The sequence below is a fragment of the Tachysurus fulvidraco genome, chromosome 2 (genome assembly GCF_022655615.1).
Source record: "Tachysurus fulvidraco isolate hzauxx_2018 chromosome 2, HZAU_PFXX_2.0, whole genome shotgun sequence".
NCBI classification, from domain to species: Eukaryota; Metazoa; Chordata; class Actinopteri; order Siluriformes; family Bagridae; genus Tachysurus; species Tachysurus fulvidraco.
The window spans coordinates 32,394,128-32,410,443 of NC_062519.1; the positions used below are offsets into that span (position 1 = coordinate 32,394,128).

The 16,316-nt window shown below is 34.8% G+C and overlaps 1 long non-coding RNA gene across 1 annotated transcript; it reads left to right on the plus strand.

Annotated features, from left to right (window-relative positions):
• Nucleotides 1–6,291: 6,291 nt before the first annotated feature.
• On the plus strand, nucleotides 6,292–10,402 carry LOC113644604. The gene is made up of 3 exons (XR_003441020.2): nucleotides 6,292–6,562; nucleotides 6,862–6,917; nucleotides 8,793–10,402. It is a non-coding gene; the product is annotated as an uncharacterized LOC113644604 (long non-coding RNA).
• Nucleotides 10,403–16,316: the final 5,914 nt, after the last annotated feature.

Genomic DNA, 16,316 nt, shown 5'->3' on the forward strand with positions numbered 1-16,316 from the left:
ACATCAACATTTTTAGCAGCACTTTGTGTTATATTACTATAATTATTAAAAAGAATCCATAATTAAGAGCTTTCCTGTGCTTCTTCAGAATAATTGTTATTACCACCAGCATTCTTTTCCTAATCAACAAGTGGTGGATGAAAAACAGTAAGGATTCTGAGAAAATAACATTTTTAATTGGACAAACATTGCATCTCTTAATCAAGAGTAATAAACAGAAAGAAATCACAGCTGCATTAGGAAATTATTTTACAATGCTAATGTATTTGTTTGTTGTTACACCTGTAGATTGTGTACTTTTTTGTACACTTTTCTGGTCAAACCTCAGTTTCGTGACTGCTACACTCTTTTTATATCTATGATTGAAGAGTCAAACAAACAAGCATGAAAATTGCTAATAAGTTTGCCAACATGCTCTAAGAAAAACCTAAAAAAAAACAGTAATTTGTCTTTATGAACTCAAGAATCTTGAGCGCTGCAACCTAATTTGCTTTCTATTCTTCCACATATTGAAACAAAATGTTCATAAGCTCAGCTCTTTCTTTGCAAGTCCAACCGGCTCAAAGAAATGTCCATGACATCTTGGTTGCAATGTCAATCAAACAACCACTTCCCGTGACAAAATATCTAGGGTTTAGCAACGTATATTTATAAAAAAAAATAAAAAAAAACATCAAGTAGGCAGATTGCCAGCTATTTAACTATGCATATTTAGCTTCTCTATTGACAACCTGTTGATGTAATACGTAATGTCACTAGATAATTAGCTAGCTACCGTTAGCAGCTCTGTAAATCACAATATTTCACACACTACAGATGGCCATAATGGGCTGTGATTATTCATCCTGTTGACCAACCCAAACACTTTTTTAGTTCTCTCTGTACTGAAACTAAAGGACTGTGTGTGAGTTTAAGGTCCTGGACATCAAACCCCCTGGGGGGGACAACAGTGGCCCACAGATGCAGCTCTCATTAGCATTTTCGCTTGTCTGCTTCACTAAGTTCAATCCATCATGAGAAACGCAGGAGGAATGTGTTCCATTAGCATGTTGCTGCATCACTTAGCCATTTGTTTCTCTTCTAGCACTCTCACTCATTTGGTGTCATGTTAGATAAAGATAAATAGAATCTAGATTAGGTGGTCTGTAAGCTTAGGACAAATATCGGAAATCAAGAGAACACTACAGAAAAAGCAATACTGTAGCTCATTTATTTTACTATTAATTAGAGAACAAAGAGGATGATTAACCTACAGTATGATAAATATGCAATAAAACACCACAGTTTTTAAAATACTAATCATTGTTTAGTTGTTTAGATCAGCCCTGATATTTAGCATGTGTGAAATTCCCTTTCTTTAGATTTACACTGAAACAACAGGGTGTAGTAATGTAGCCGACAAGTAACATAATTATGGTAACAGAAGTACTAAACTGGAGTAATGATGTCACTAGTTTTAACAGAAGTACTAAACAGGTGTAATTATGTAACAGGTTGTAACAGAAGTATTAAACATGCGTAATGATGTTACTAGTTGTAACAGACATATTAAACAGATGTAATGACATCATTAATTGTAACAGAGGTATTATATAGGAGTAATGATGTCACTAGTCATAACAGAAGCATTAAACAGGTGTAATGATGTCACTAGTGGTAACAGAAGTACTAAACAGGTGTAATGATGTCACTAGTGGTAACAGAAGTACTAAACAAGTGTAATGACATCAGTAATTGTAAGAGAAGTAATGATGTCAATAGTTGTAACAGAAGTACTAAACAGGTGTAATAATGTCTCTATTTGCAACTAGTTGCAAGTACTAAACAGGTGTAATGATGTCACTAGTCATAACAGAAGTACTAAACAGGTGTAACGATGTCACTAGTCATAACAGAAGTACTAAACAGGTGTAACGATGTCACTAGTCATAACAGAAGTACTAAACAGGTGTAACGATGTCACTAGTCATAACAGAAGTACTAAACAGGTGTAACGATGTCAATAGTTGTAACAAAAGTACTAAACAGGTGTAATAATGTCACTAGTTGTAACAGAAGTATTAAACAGGTGTAATGACAATTAATTGTAACAGATGTATTATACAGGAGTAATGATGTCACTAGTGGTAACAGAAGTATTAAACAGGTTTAATGATATCACTAGTTGTAACAGACGTACTAAACAGGTTTAATGATATCACTAGTGGTAACAGAAGTACTAAACAGGTGTAATGATGTCACTAGTTTTATTTCATTTTCATTTTATTTATCAGCACTCGTAAAGTATGTCAACACTAAACAGAAACATATGTGTTCAGTTAAATATTAAACACATAACACCCTCACAGATAAAGTTGTTTGATTTTACACACACTGCAAGAGTGAACAAAGGTTGTTCTGATACACTGTCTTGCTTCATGCAACTAATTAAAGCAGTGTTGTGTGTCTGCTGATGACACCAGCATTGTGTGTGTGTGTGTGTGTGTGTGTGTGTGTGTGTGTGTGTGTGTGTGTGTGTGTGTGTGTGTGTGTGTGTGTGTGTGTGTGGATGGGGGTCTTGCCGCAGCCTATAGCTCAGCAATTACAGTGTGAGTCTCCTGAGAGGATTAAGTGAAGTGCTTAAGGGAGAGTAATTGTTTCGTCTCGATGAGCAGAAAGCAGCTGCAGTGTTGTGTGTATGTGTGTGTGTGTGTGTGTGTGTGTGTGTGTGTGTGTGTGTGTGTGTGTGTGTGTGTGTGTGTGTGTGTGTGTGTGTGTGTGTGTGTGTGTGTGTTACTCATCATGTAGATTAGAAATTATCGTTGTTGAGCATTATTAAAATTCTAACAGTCTTACTTTTATATTTTAGATGATTTTAGATGTTAGTGAAGTGTTTATTCAGTGTTACTCAGTCACATGACACATAGCTGTGGAGTGTGTAGTGTCAAACACACAGTACACACAACACACTGCCACACATGCACTTTACAATCATCAGAACAATTCCCTTATTTCTGCATTCAATTTTGTAGAGAGTTCATATTTACAATATTAATGCACTATTGCTTCTGAATGTAATTTTTTCTTTCAATTTCTGATTTTTTTTTCAGTCATAAAAAAATCACATTTATTTCTATTATTTATTATAGCATCTATTTATTATTATTATTATTATTATTATTATTATTATTATTATTATTACTCAGTGTTTTAATAATTAATGTAAATAAATAAAGAACTCAGTTTACTGTTTTGAAAAAAAAATATATATATATATATATATATATATATATATATATATATATATATATATATATATATGTATATAAAAAAATTAAAATTTATAAGTAATATATATATATATATATATATATATATATATATATATATATATATATATATATATATATATATATATATACATAATAGTAATTGCTACTTTATGTTTATAATGTCTATTTGTAAGGCCAGAAACAATAGCTTAAAGTAAACAGCAACAGCAACAACAACAAAATAATACTAATAATAATAATAACAGAAATAATAATAATAATAACAGAAACAATAGCTTAAAGTAAACAGCAACAGCAACAACAACAAAATAATACTAATAATAATAATAACAGTAATATTGGTTTAATATTTTTACTTTTTGTCTTGTATAATTTATTTTGATTAATATTAATATTATTGTAGACTTAAGTTTGTGAATAAGAAAAACACAGCTGAGATTAAGATTTAATATTTTAAACATTAGATTTTTTACTGGATGATATAAGTGTGCATTGCTTTTTACATGTAGGTTAGTGATGATGAAGGTCATAAGCAAGCCTTATTGACCTGCTGTTTTTGCCTCATAGTTCCTCTTCAGTGAGGAATGAGCTTGTCTAGAGCAATCTAAGAGTTAACACAGTGACAATCCATATTACACTCATTCAAATGTCATTTTGTTCAATCTTAAAAGTAATGGCACCCTATCCTGTTGACTTTAGGATTTAAAAAGTAAGAGGAGGAGATGTGTGGGGTGTGGGGTGCGGGAGCAGATTTAGGAGGTTTAGTACACTTAATACACTCAGGCACTTCCATGTGATGATGTCACCATCCTCAAAGACCCCACTAATAAGCTTAGCCCCTTAACAGCAGCACAAAAAAATGTCAACCAACTGTGGTGACATTCAGTGAAGAGGGCTGGGAGAAATGTTCAGGACAGGTGTTTAGAGCAGCTTAAAAAATGATGAACCCCTACCACACAGGGTGCTATCTTTTCACTTTTATTTCCAGGTATTAAATCAAGCCAGAAACAGGAAATTCAGGCTTTATCGCAGGCTTAACCTCGAACCTCCAAGGGGTCGTTCATGGACGAGGGCCTTGTCTTTCTCTTCACACCCAATTAACACGCTTGTTTACTGCTTCACACCTAAAAACCCCCCTATGGGGATGACACAGTCTTTAAGTGTAAAGTAAAGTGTAACAGGAATTGTTTGAGATGCTGTGTTGTTTGATATGCTAAACAGGAGCATTATTATCAAGAGAAATACAACAGCGTTAGTGTAAAAGCCACCAATTTGACAAAGCCAGAGGGTAAATAAATAAACAAGACAAGTAAATGAGCGCCCCAGGGCACACCATTCCTCCTCACAGGATGACACTTACACACACACTCGATACGAAATGTCTCAAATCAAATCTGCGAGGTCAAATTATTTGATTAGGCGCTCTCAAGGCACTTCAATCACACGTGGTTAATTATTTGGAAGTAATTACCAGCTTTGGGAAATACCATTATTTCAATTAGCTGAGTAATTTATCAGAGTAATCTCTGAGTAAGCGGCAATTATGCGACTTTGGCAGCGACAGAGCTTATCAAGGATCAGGTGTTGAAAAGTTTTATTCAAAGACATACATACTAGTGACCTAGACAGACAGTGTACATTACTGAAAGATGAACTTACTCTAGCTGGGTTCAACCATCAATTAATTTACACTTATTTAGAAGACTGTTTTCTTTAAGTCACAGAATAAAGATAAAGTTCTGTAGATAATATTTTTGACATAACATTTTATTTGAAAAGCTACATTCAGTGCTTGATAACACATATGCATAGCATTAATTCATTAATTAATCATCATTAATTATTAAGCATTAATTATAACCCACATCCTACACATTATTGCTCATTTATATATAAAACCACTGTATAACCACATTTTCATCAGCAAGATCCTCTTTTATCAATTAAAAAAAATACCTCAGACCTGTTATTCTGCAGGTACAGAACCTTTTTAACACATTTTTCCTCCCATCATATACCTGAAATATAAACGTTGTACTTTTTTCTCAGCTAACTTTCTCCACAAGCCTATTATATATATATATATATATATATATATATATATATATATATATATATATATATATATAGTTAGTAATTAAAAATACAGATATTACTGTAATGTAACAACAACAATAATACTAATGTTTAAATATAATCTCTGAAATATCATTTCACTTGAATATACACTCTATGTGTCCTTTCTCTGTAATGAACATCTCAAATTTTCTTGTTTTTCAGTTAAAGAAACTCATCTATTCGTCTCCTGTTCTACAGTTTATAAGCACTGAATTCACAGTGCACTTTAGCACTTTACCTGTAACACACCTGATAACACACAATTATAGTGTACAGTTTCACCTCTGTAGCGTGAGCATCAGAAATTAAGAGGAAAAATCCAACACCTGGTGTTAAAATAACCTCCTTTTTTGTGATCATTTATTATTATTTTAAGAGGATCAATAGAATTTAGATTAAAGGTAAATATAAAATAACCACCTCTGCCCTAACCCTGTGATTGAGTTACATAAAAAAAATCAGATAATAACAATACAACTAATAATACAGTAGATCAGCAATCTACATAGCTCAGAACTTTTATATGCTTAAAGTTTTCCAAGCGTACAATTTATGTGTCCGTCACCTGTATTACATGTTTAAAATTAAAAGAATCAAGTCAATTGCACTTGTTCAACGGACGAGAGAATTCATCTGGACCCCCTTTCATCTTCCTGACACTTTATAATCACTGGATTTATAGTGCACTTCACCTGTAATACACCTGATAATACACAACAATTACAATTTTCAGTTTGATCTCTATCGCGTGCATGGTGGAAAATAGGAAGGGGTGTAGGGGGGAACATGTTGTTGTAATCAGACCTGTTATTCTACAGATATAGAATGTTTTTTATCCTTGAAGTTTTTGACCTGAGGTTTTATAGGATGCTTCAGCTGTACAATATCTATAGCACTGCACATTAATCATTTTCAGTTTACTGCTTGTGTTTTGGAAAATAAGGCCCAAATTGACACCTATTACAGTCAACCTGTTGATTCAGACCTAATCCCTGACTACACACACACAGACACACACACTGAGAGAAAGCGAGAGAGTGAGGGAGAGGTTTAAAAGTAAAGATCAAAGCTCAAACAGCTGATTTTTTTTTTCATAGGGCCGGAGGGTGCAGCTTTCCAGCATTGAGCCGTCGTTTTGTTTACGAACGCACCTGAACGGACGGCAACTCCAGGTGAGTAAACGCAGGTTTCGCCGTCTCGCTTTCATCCTACCAAAAGCAAACAACCGCTTCGAAATTCAAACCATGCCAGCCAACCACACACACGAATGCACAACAAAAAGAAAAAGAAAAAAGAAAGAAAGAAAAAGAGAAAACCACACGCCGGGGCCATGCTCACCTCAACGCCGGGCCCCTGAGACCTTTAGGATGTCTGAGAACTTCTCGTACACGGTTAAAATGACGTTTAGAGGATCAGACGCACCCTTGGACAATAAAAGATTATTAATCCGTCCTTTGATTGTGTTTTTCAGTGTGCATGTGGGTTCAGATTTCAGACCAGCCAAGAAAGGAAGCACAGTGTGCTCATGTGAGTTTAGTGTTTTACAATAGACTATAATAAGAGTAACCTTATGGGTAACAAGTTTGTGTTGACCTTTATAATGTTACATTGAAACTATGCATGACCATAACCATTAGTATGGTTCACTGAAATATCATGTAATTCTTATATATATTCTAGGTTGAATACAGGGTATACTGTGAAATTTACTAGTTCATCTATTAGTGTTGTTTAACAGTATCTGTAAATATTTCAGTATTAACCCTGAGGGCTTACGATTATACTGTCTCTGATCATATGTTCAAATCTTAAAATAACATGCAGTTGAAACAAACGTAGGACGTAGAATCGTCAGCTAATTAGATATAACTTGTAAAGAGTAATCTGAATCTAATAGTAAAGTAAAGTACACAACACAGTCAGAAGCAGTAAAAATTCCAGTCATTCTAGTTTTACACCAGAGATATGACAGAGATGTGCTATGCCACAATGCTGTTGAATTCTGGACTCTGATTGGTCAGAAGGAATTGGTCAGTTTTTCCTAACAGCAGTCCTGACAATAATAAAGCTGTAAAACACTAGTTACTATTGTTAATACATTATTTTTATATTGTAGCCAGCAACAGCTCAATCACATAAATGGATACATAAATGGATAAAAAAGAATTATAGAACAAAGTTTTCATAAAGATATTTATTTAACAGTTATGGAAGGAGTCTCCAATATCAGTGCTTTGTAGCAGGCCAAAGTTGAGCAGGATCTGCAGGAGAGAGGCATTTGTGCTTTGTGGTTCTTTGTATCAAGAGAACGAAGTAAAGATTTGTAGTCAGTGCCAAACTGCTTTGATATAAGAGGAATAAAACACTTCAGGCCATGGTCTAAGAAAATAATCAATATCAGGGTGGTAAAAGTAACTCCGCTTCATCAAACCACCCCACCACCAATGAGTATTTTACTGTGGACAAGGTGAAAAGATTTACAGTACAGTGTGAAATTATTACAGTAGGTTGTAAAGGTTACTTTGGTGTTGCAGCTTTTAGGCTCTGTTGTTTCTGACTGCTAACCATCATTGGTAATTAGGATGGAATGCAGAGTAATACACACACACACAAACACACACACACACACACACACACACACACACACACACACACACACACACACACACACACACACACACACACACACACACAGAGTGTTGATGCCTTTCTGATCAGCACTACTGTACCCCATCACCCCGTACTGTATCTCACAATCCAGAGTCAAAGTTCAAATGAACATCGGTCTGCAAGTCTTTCTTTTTTTCTAATCATGTCTGACTCAAGTTCAAGTTTTGTGACACAGTTCATATATCTAACACTGATTACTTTCTTATTTTTTTTTTTTAGCAGTAGTGGCATTCACTGGCATCCCAGGCTTATACTTAGGACCTTTTCTAACCAGTCATGGTTATTTCGGTAATATCTACTGAAAGGCTAAAGGAGGCCTATACTGTATGTTGGTTAACCCTATCCTTATATCATCTGCCCACACAGTAAGCTCAGAGAGATAGGCTTCTATTTAACAGTTATTGCAACTTTTATTTTTCTCCAAAGCATCTATGTACACCCATTTCTGATTTTTTTTGCCACTACATCTAGGATACTATTACTGGCAATATAAACAATGCTATAACTGGTACTATAAAACTGGAAATATAAATATATATATGCTCATGGAAAAATAATAATAATAGTATAATAACATTATTATTATTATTATTATTATTATTATTATTATTATTATTATTATTATTATTATTATTATTATTATTATTATTATTATCAATTACTCAACTCACTACTGCACAGTAAACATCACTGGTTTACCAAACCTATCTGACCCCTGACTCTACTTCCCAGCATGATTTGCATCTTCACCTGGCCCAAGAGTACTGAAGATCATGATTAATGTCCAGGGCTCCCTCGGGGTCACGCTCCTCAGCCTTGTCCCGAATCGCAGAAAGAATCAGATTGTGAGCCAGCAGCTCTGAGAATACTGGCAGAGATTTTGACAGCTTGTTGAAGAAGATGAATGAAAATAAAGCGAACAGCCAAAGGAGCTGAGCCAAGTGCTGGCAACTCGCTGTTCCACTGTTCATCAGTAATCTGTCATCTGCATTGATTCCTTAATCCAAGCTCACATACAGTTTAATGGTAAAACCGATACTGATCTAACACTGCACCATCACCATTCACTACACTGCTCATTTTACTAAATACAAACACAAAAAGGAAATGTCAATAACAAACACACATCTTTTATTATTATTGTTATTATTCTTTTTTTTTTATTATTAATTTAATTAATGTTATATTTATGATGCATAAAAAACAAAATTATTGAATCATAAATCTGAATTTACTTATCAAAATACTTTTCGTATACTATTATTAATTACATAGACTATTAGCCTTCAATGTCTATATTTGTTAGTAAAATCACTGAGACTTATTTTAACTTATTTTTATTTTATTTTAAAGGGTACAGCAGGTGTTTTAGTGTGATATAAAACTCAATCCTGCAGTGCTATTATTCTTTAAACTCAGCTGTTAAGTGCATCATTTAATTGTGTATCATTCCATGTTGTGTTGTAATACTGTACACAGCTGTGCACTGCTGTATTTTATCAGGGTAACAGATTGTGTGTGGCTATTTATCTGATAAGGTAGCATGATAATTATACTATCTCACTATAAAAAATACTCTTTTTACATCAACAACATTCATTGCAACACAAGTTAATTCTAATTAATTCTGGTTATATAGTTACAATAGCAAAAAATGCTGTACAGTGATCCAAAAAATGCTGTACAGTGATCCAAATGTTTTCTAAAAATCTATAACTTGTAAGAATGAAGTTTTGGACTATCGATTGGTAGTCCAGGTCCACCAAGCTGCCACCACTATTATGTGTGAGAGCAATATGAAGTAACATAAGAAAAATCAAACAGTAAGTAGAAGTACAGCATTGGCAGACAACCTTATCCAGCAATCTTTTTTATTTTTTTTCTCATTTTATGCAACTGAGCCTTAAGGGCCTTGCTCATGGACCAAGCATTGGATACTTGATGGACCTGTGAGTGGAACACATGACTGTCTAAACAGTAGTCCAGCAATTTGACCACTAAGCTACCACATCCCAACAGTTGTGCATAGTGATCGATGTCCATACGGAAGACTCTAAGGATCAAAGTGGGGCTCTAAGGATTTTTTTCTGAAGTTTACTCCAAGTTATTGAGTAACCAGGGAAACTGTAGAATTTACAAACTCTAAACCACTGGCTAGCATTTTTGAAAGTGATTGTAACTGGCACTTATGATGTCATTATTTAAAGATGTGCTAATGAAAAGAATAATGCTAACGACAAAGCTACCTCAGATTTCATCATCACCATGCTTTTATTGTTTCTGTAACACCATCCACAAAAGGGTTAAAAATTGTGGCAAAGGGAAAGTTTCCAACAGACAAATCTCTTAGACGGTGACATCAATAAAAAACAAACAAGCACTCAATAGATGTGTCTAAAGTCAGACTGTTCCGTAGACAAGCTTTTTATCCTCCTAGTACAAGAGCTACAAATCTCTTGACTTTCTGTGATCGGTGTGTTGACACAGCAAGATATCCACTCCACACAGGAGAACATCTAAGAACCAGAGAACCGATATTTAGCTCAATGTGAAGTATCAACAAGCACGAGGTAGACTTGCGTATCAGGTGTTCTTATTTTAGAGAACTAAATACACAACACACACACAGACACACACAAAGTACATCAATTGAACTTGAGGAAGAAGACTTTTGTTGAAACTATCAGAATTTCCGCTCTCGCTCAAGAGGGATTAACATCTCGTAAGCGAGTGCTATCGCTGCGGCAAGCCAAAAGCAAACACACACACAAAGAATTTCCATAGACACAGCTGCGTGGCTTCCTCGGCTCGGCCGCCGTAGTCACGCAGGTCCAAAAAAACCCACAAGGCATCAATCCACATGGTTGATTGTCACGATACACCTGTATGTAACTTGTGATCTTCACCCAATCCTCATACACACGCTCGCACACACACACAAACACACACACACACACACACACACACACACACACACACACACACACACACACACACACACACACACACACACACACACACACACACACACCTCCCTAGGGCTCAGTGGAGGCTTAAAAAAACAGGCCTCAACTGAACCCTATGAAACTGAAAATTGCAGCCACAAACAGACATAGACACACAGACACACACACACTCATATAAATACAGTGCAGTCAGGGCATTTTCTCAGCAGTAGGTCGTTTTTTTTTGCAGTGGACGGGCAGTACAAACAGCCTGAAGGCAACATGAAGATCAATTTAGCCTTGAAAAAAAAAAACAGTCTTTCATGCAATGATGGCTACTTATCCATTTATGTCGTGGCAGTCTGATGCTATTGATCTCCTTCAGAGCCGTCATTTCACAAACTACAAAACCTCCCTGCACTCTTCAAACAGCCCCTCCTGGCCTGACACAAAAAAGACAAGCTGAATTTACCTGCCAGCTTTGTTGGTTTGCTGCAATTACGTAAATATAAAGTACACAAAAGAAGAAGCACCCTTTGTGTAACAAACGTCTTGTTTTGGGCTCCTTGTAGCTCGTACCATATGTGGAAACGCCTCTTACAAGCACACTGATCATGCAAATTTGTTGGTAAATATTTTGATTTATATTTCATTTAGTAGCAACCAAGTAGACAGAAAGAAACACTGCAAATGTATGATGAAATATAATCAATTTATAATGTAAATTATCTGGAATATTTTAAGCTCATGACCAAAACCTAAAAAGGCTAAACTACTTAAAAACTTTTTCTTTAAGTCATATTTGAACGAAATGACTACAGTAGGTATTAAAACAAGGAAAGGTTAATGAAAGTGGTAAATATTAGAGATGTCATGTCTTTTCTGAGTTTACTAATAAACTTATTTATTTGTTACCAAATCTTTTTTTTTTAATATACAAGGTACAATTTTTAGTGTACATTAGTGTTCCTGCATACTGGTATTATGGGTATCTCTAGTAAAGATATGTATATAAGGTACTTCCTTTAAAATCGAAAAAATCAGTTTTCCACTAAATGGCTGTGTGTGATTGAATATATTCCATGTTGGTTTTAAAATGATGGGCCGACAATTTACAAAAGCATGTTTAAGCTACATTTTGGGACAAAAATCTTAATAGAAAAAAATAATAGAAAAAAATAAAATAATTGAAAAAATTTGAGCCAATGAGGGGCACGACAGCATAGAGTTTAAGACGTTTTCCTCAGACTGCTGGTGTTCAAGGTTTAAATTTGTCTTTGTGTATGTATGGGTGTACTTCAGGTTCCTACCCCAGTCTAAAGACACCCGTTGTACGCATCTCTAAAATTTCCATAGTGTGTGAATAGGAGAGTGTGTGATTGTACCCAGTCCAGGTTATTTCTTGCCTTGTGCCCTAAATCCCATTTTTTTAGGCTTCAGGTTCCCTGTGCAGGATAAGGAGTTCAGAAATGGGTGGATGGATCTTAAATAATATAATCCTAATAATAGGCACAGTGTATATTGTTAGTCTGTACTGATATATTCTGTATTATCCCAACACTTTTACAACCATTAAGCCAAATATATAAATCAGACTTGATTAAATTTGGACACTAAATTAACATTCCAATTTTCTCCTAAACCTTTAGGCCTAGTTCAGATACGTCAAATACATGGTGAAAACTAATAAATCCAGTTCATTTAAGACTCCATATGTTGTGCATTTGCTAATTTACATTTACTGAGGATTTACTAAAATTACATTGATCACTTCTGCTGTACACTGAGGCATTCTATAGTAACTGAACCAACAAATAAACACTTGCTAGAGCTCTCAGACATTGCAAATTACTCAAAGTGTTTTTTAAGTGATAACTGATCTCAAGAAAAAGTTTATATTTCTATATGTTCTTTCTTTTTGTTAGTCTTGAGATCCGTTTTCTTTCTGTGTTTTATCTGTTTATTTATTTTAGTTTATTCATTTTGGTACTGAAATGGATGCAGTAAAAGTTTTCAATGTGTGTGTAATGAACACAGAAAAAGTCAGGTAGCCATGTGTGGTTTCCCTCAGGCTGTCTTTGGAAGATGCACAGTGCCACCTGCTGATTAAACATATAATTGCAGCACACATCCGCTTTAAAAAATTGAGTTTATTTGTAAAATTTATATAAAGTGTATGTCTGGGTAGTTTTATAGAATAGGACAAAAGACTTAAAGGACACTTAAGGAAGAAAATTATAAAATTATAAATTTAGTGTCATTTGTTTGACTCTCTAGGAAAACCTTTGGCTTTGATTTCCAAAAAAAAGGATGCATTTTATATTTAAAAAGTGTTTTAGAAACGATAAGTGATGATAAGTTTAAATTATCATCAAAATTCTTTGATTTTAATTTTCTTACATTTTTTTTTTAAATGCGGTCTGTTTTTTCATAATAAATACCAACTTTTTCTCTTTTTCTTTAATAACATAAATCTGTTATTGGATGTCATTACTCTCACACATACTTTGGCAGACTTTTAAAAGCACTTGTTTCTTCACTTCTCTTTTCATAAATAACTGAGATCAATCAGTCTTTTTTTTTTCTAGCTCCCAGGCTCTTTTGGTTTCCGTGTTTTCCCTTTGATTTCATAATTAGATACAGCATTTTGCTAATATTGTTTAACATTAGTGTAAACTGCCAGTGAGTGTTGCATTGTCAGCACATATGTTGAAACTTGGCAGAATCTTCAAGCACTTGATTCTCCACCCACTTTACTTGTGTTTGTGTTCATATCCATCTGCTAATAGAACTTCTTTCTTTCTCATTTTCTTGCTTGTTTTCCCTTTCTAGAGTACAGCGCATTAAAACAGGTGAATCCTTGGTTTAGCATTTGAATTAAACAACAGGGTGTTGAAAATGAACTCATACCACTTTATCTTGTCTACATTGTAGTGTATTACAACCTGGAATTGAAATTAACATAATTGTGATTTTGCCATTTACACAATCTACACAAAATAGCCACACACAAAAAACTGTTACGTGGAGGGAATTGGTAAAGATTGGTAAAGATTTTTTTAAATGATATTTGGGATTGCAATAGTATTACATGAATGGGTAAAGAGAGGAGAAAAGTAGTCAAAAGCAACCAAGATCCCATGCGTAACTTTCAACATGATTCCACCACCACCATGGTTTACTGTTTCACTGGTTACATATAGTTCAGGTTCCTCTATGAATGTTTTTACACTGTATGTTAGGTAACTTCACACTGCTAACTTCACACTGATCTGCTAATTGTTCCAATTCTAATCCAGTGAAAACATTAGCCACGTGGAAAAAAGTTTTCTATATCCTGTTAAAAATTTGATTCTTTTGAGTTTTGGTTGGGGGGCACGGTGGCTTAGTGGGTAGCACGTTCGCCTCACACCTCCAGGGTCGTAGTTCGATTCCCGTCTCCGCCTTGTGTGTGCGTAGTTTGCATGTTCTCCCCGTGCCTCGGGGGTTTCCTCCGGGTACTCCGGTTTCCTCCCCCGGTCCAAAGACATGCATGGTAGGTTGATTGGCATCTCTGGAAAATTGTCCATAGTGTGTGATTGCGTGAGTGAATGAGAGTGTGTGTGTGCCCTGCGATGGGTTGGCACTCCGTCCAGGGTGTATCCTGCCTTGATGCCTGAGATAGGCACAGGCTCCCCGTGACCCGAGGTAGTTCGGATAAAGCGGTAGAAAGTGAGTGAGTGAGAGTGAGTGAGTGAGTGAGTTTTGGTTTAACAGTTTATTTCAAGTCTTAGGTAGGCTAAATATATACGAGTCTAATATTAAAGGACAGCAATAAATGCAATACTATTCAATTATGGCATCTAAGACAGTTGTAATTTTATGTATGTAACAAAATGCTTAACATCTTCAGAGAGGAGCTTGGGGTTGTGGGCTAAAAAATGAAACGCAATTATTTGTAAATGAACTTCTAACATATATTCAAAGCTATGACACCTGAACTGTTTTTGAATTTTTCAGCATGTTTAATGTTTCAATGTTAATTGTACATATGTAATTAAACAATGTTGCAAAATAGCATAAAGATTTCATAAATGTGTAAAAGAAATTACAGTACCATTCAATATTCTATGGTGTTGGTTCAGAGACAGGAATCAGTTGATGGCTTGGCAATGCAAACAAGTACATTTTAATTTCATGCGAATCATGCAAACAATGTGGTTACTACCAACGATAGTGAGAGATAGTGCTGTGTTTGTTGTTTTGAATCTGTGTATTTGGGATACTGCAAAGGGTTTGACACGTTTGGCATGAAATCAGTAAAATCTTGGCAAAAATAGGCAGAAGAGATTAAGTTTTTTAAAGGAAATATAGCTGACTTGTGGTCATAATGGCCAAGACACTCACTTACTGTAAGAGCTAATTAATAAGATTGCCTCTAACTTTTTATTAAACAGAGAACTTTAAATGTGTTGTTTTTGTGCATATGTTTAGTAGTTAGCTACTAGTAACTAACGGAATCTGCAGGAACTCAATATAGGACCAACAAAGAACAGCGAACGTAGAGTGATGTAGAAAATGCCTGTATTATTATTGCTCTAGTGTAAAAAAAAGTAAAGAGCCAAACTTCATTCTACACAACAAACATCTTGGCTAATTAACTATATCTGAGTAGTGGGAAAATTGGTTCATTTCAGAAATTGTCCATAATGACAGAAAGATGGATGGTTCAACTAAAAATTCTATAAGCAAAATCTGTTATTTTAATTTCTACTACACTGACTTACAGTAGCCTGTATTTTATGATATTTTAGCAGTGATGTTTTGGCAGCTTATTAAAAGCTCTTGTTTTCTTGTCAGACTTTTCATGCAGATGTTGGACTAATCTCGGTGGTGTTTGTAGTAAAACGTTTGATCTGCCGGAAGACAGAAGTCAGCATTTTTAGGCAAGGTGTGGTTAGTACATTCATGCAATTTTGTATTGCCGGTTCCCGATAACATACAAACTTCAAAACGGCCTTTGAAGAAACCAAAGCATTCACCTGTTTTATTAAAATTTGCCTTAGAGCAAGAAAAAAGAAAAAGAAAAAGATGCTGATCCCACAAACACTTACTTAAAGGGAGGTTATAAAGGGGCCAACAATCTGATCTACTAATATACTAATGTTTGTCTAAGACAACACAGACATCAGTTAGATAGATAGATAGATAGATAGATAGATAGATAGATAGATAGATAGATAGATAGATAGATAGATAGATAGATAGATAGATAGATAGATAGATAGATAGATAGATTTTCATCCACATCACTCATTTTTTCGCTGAATAC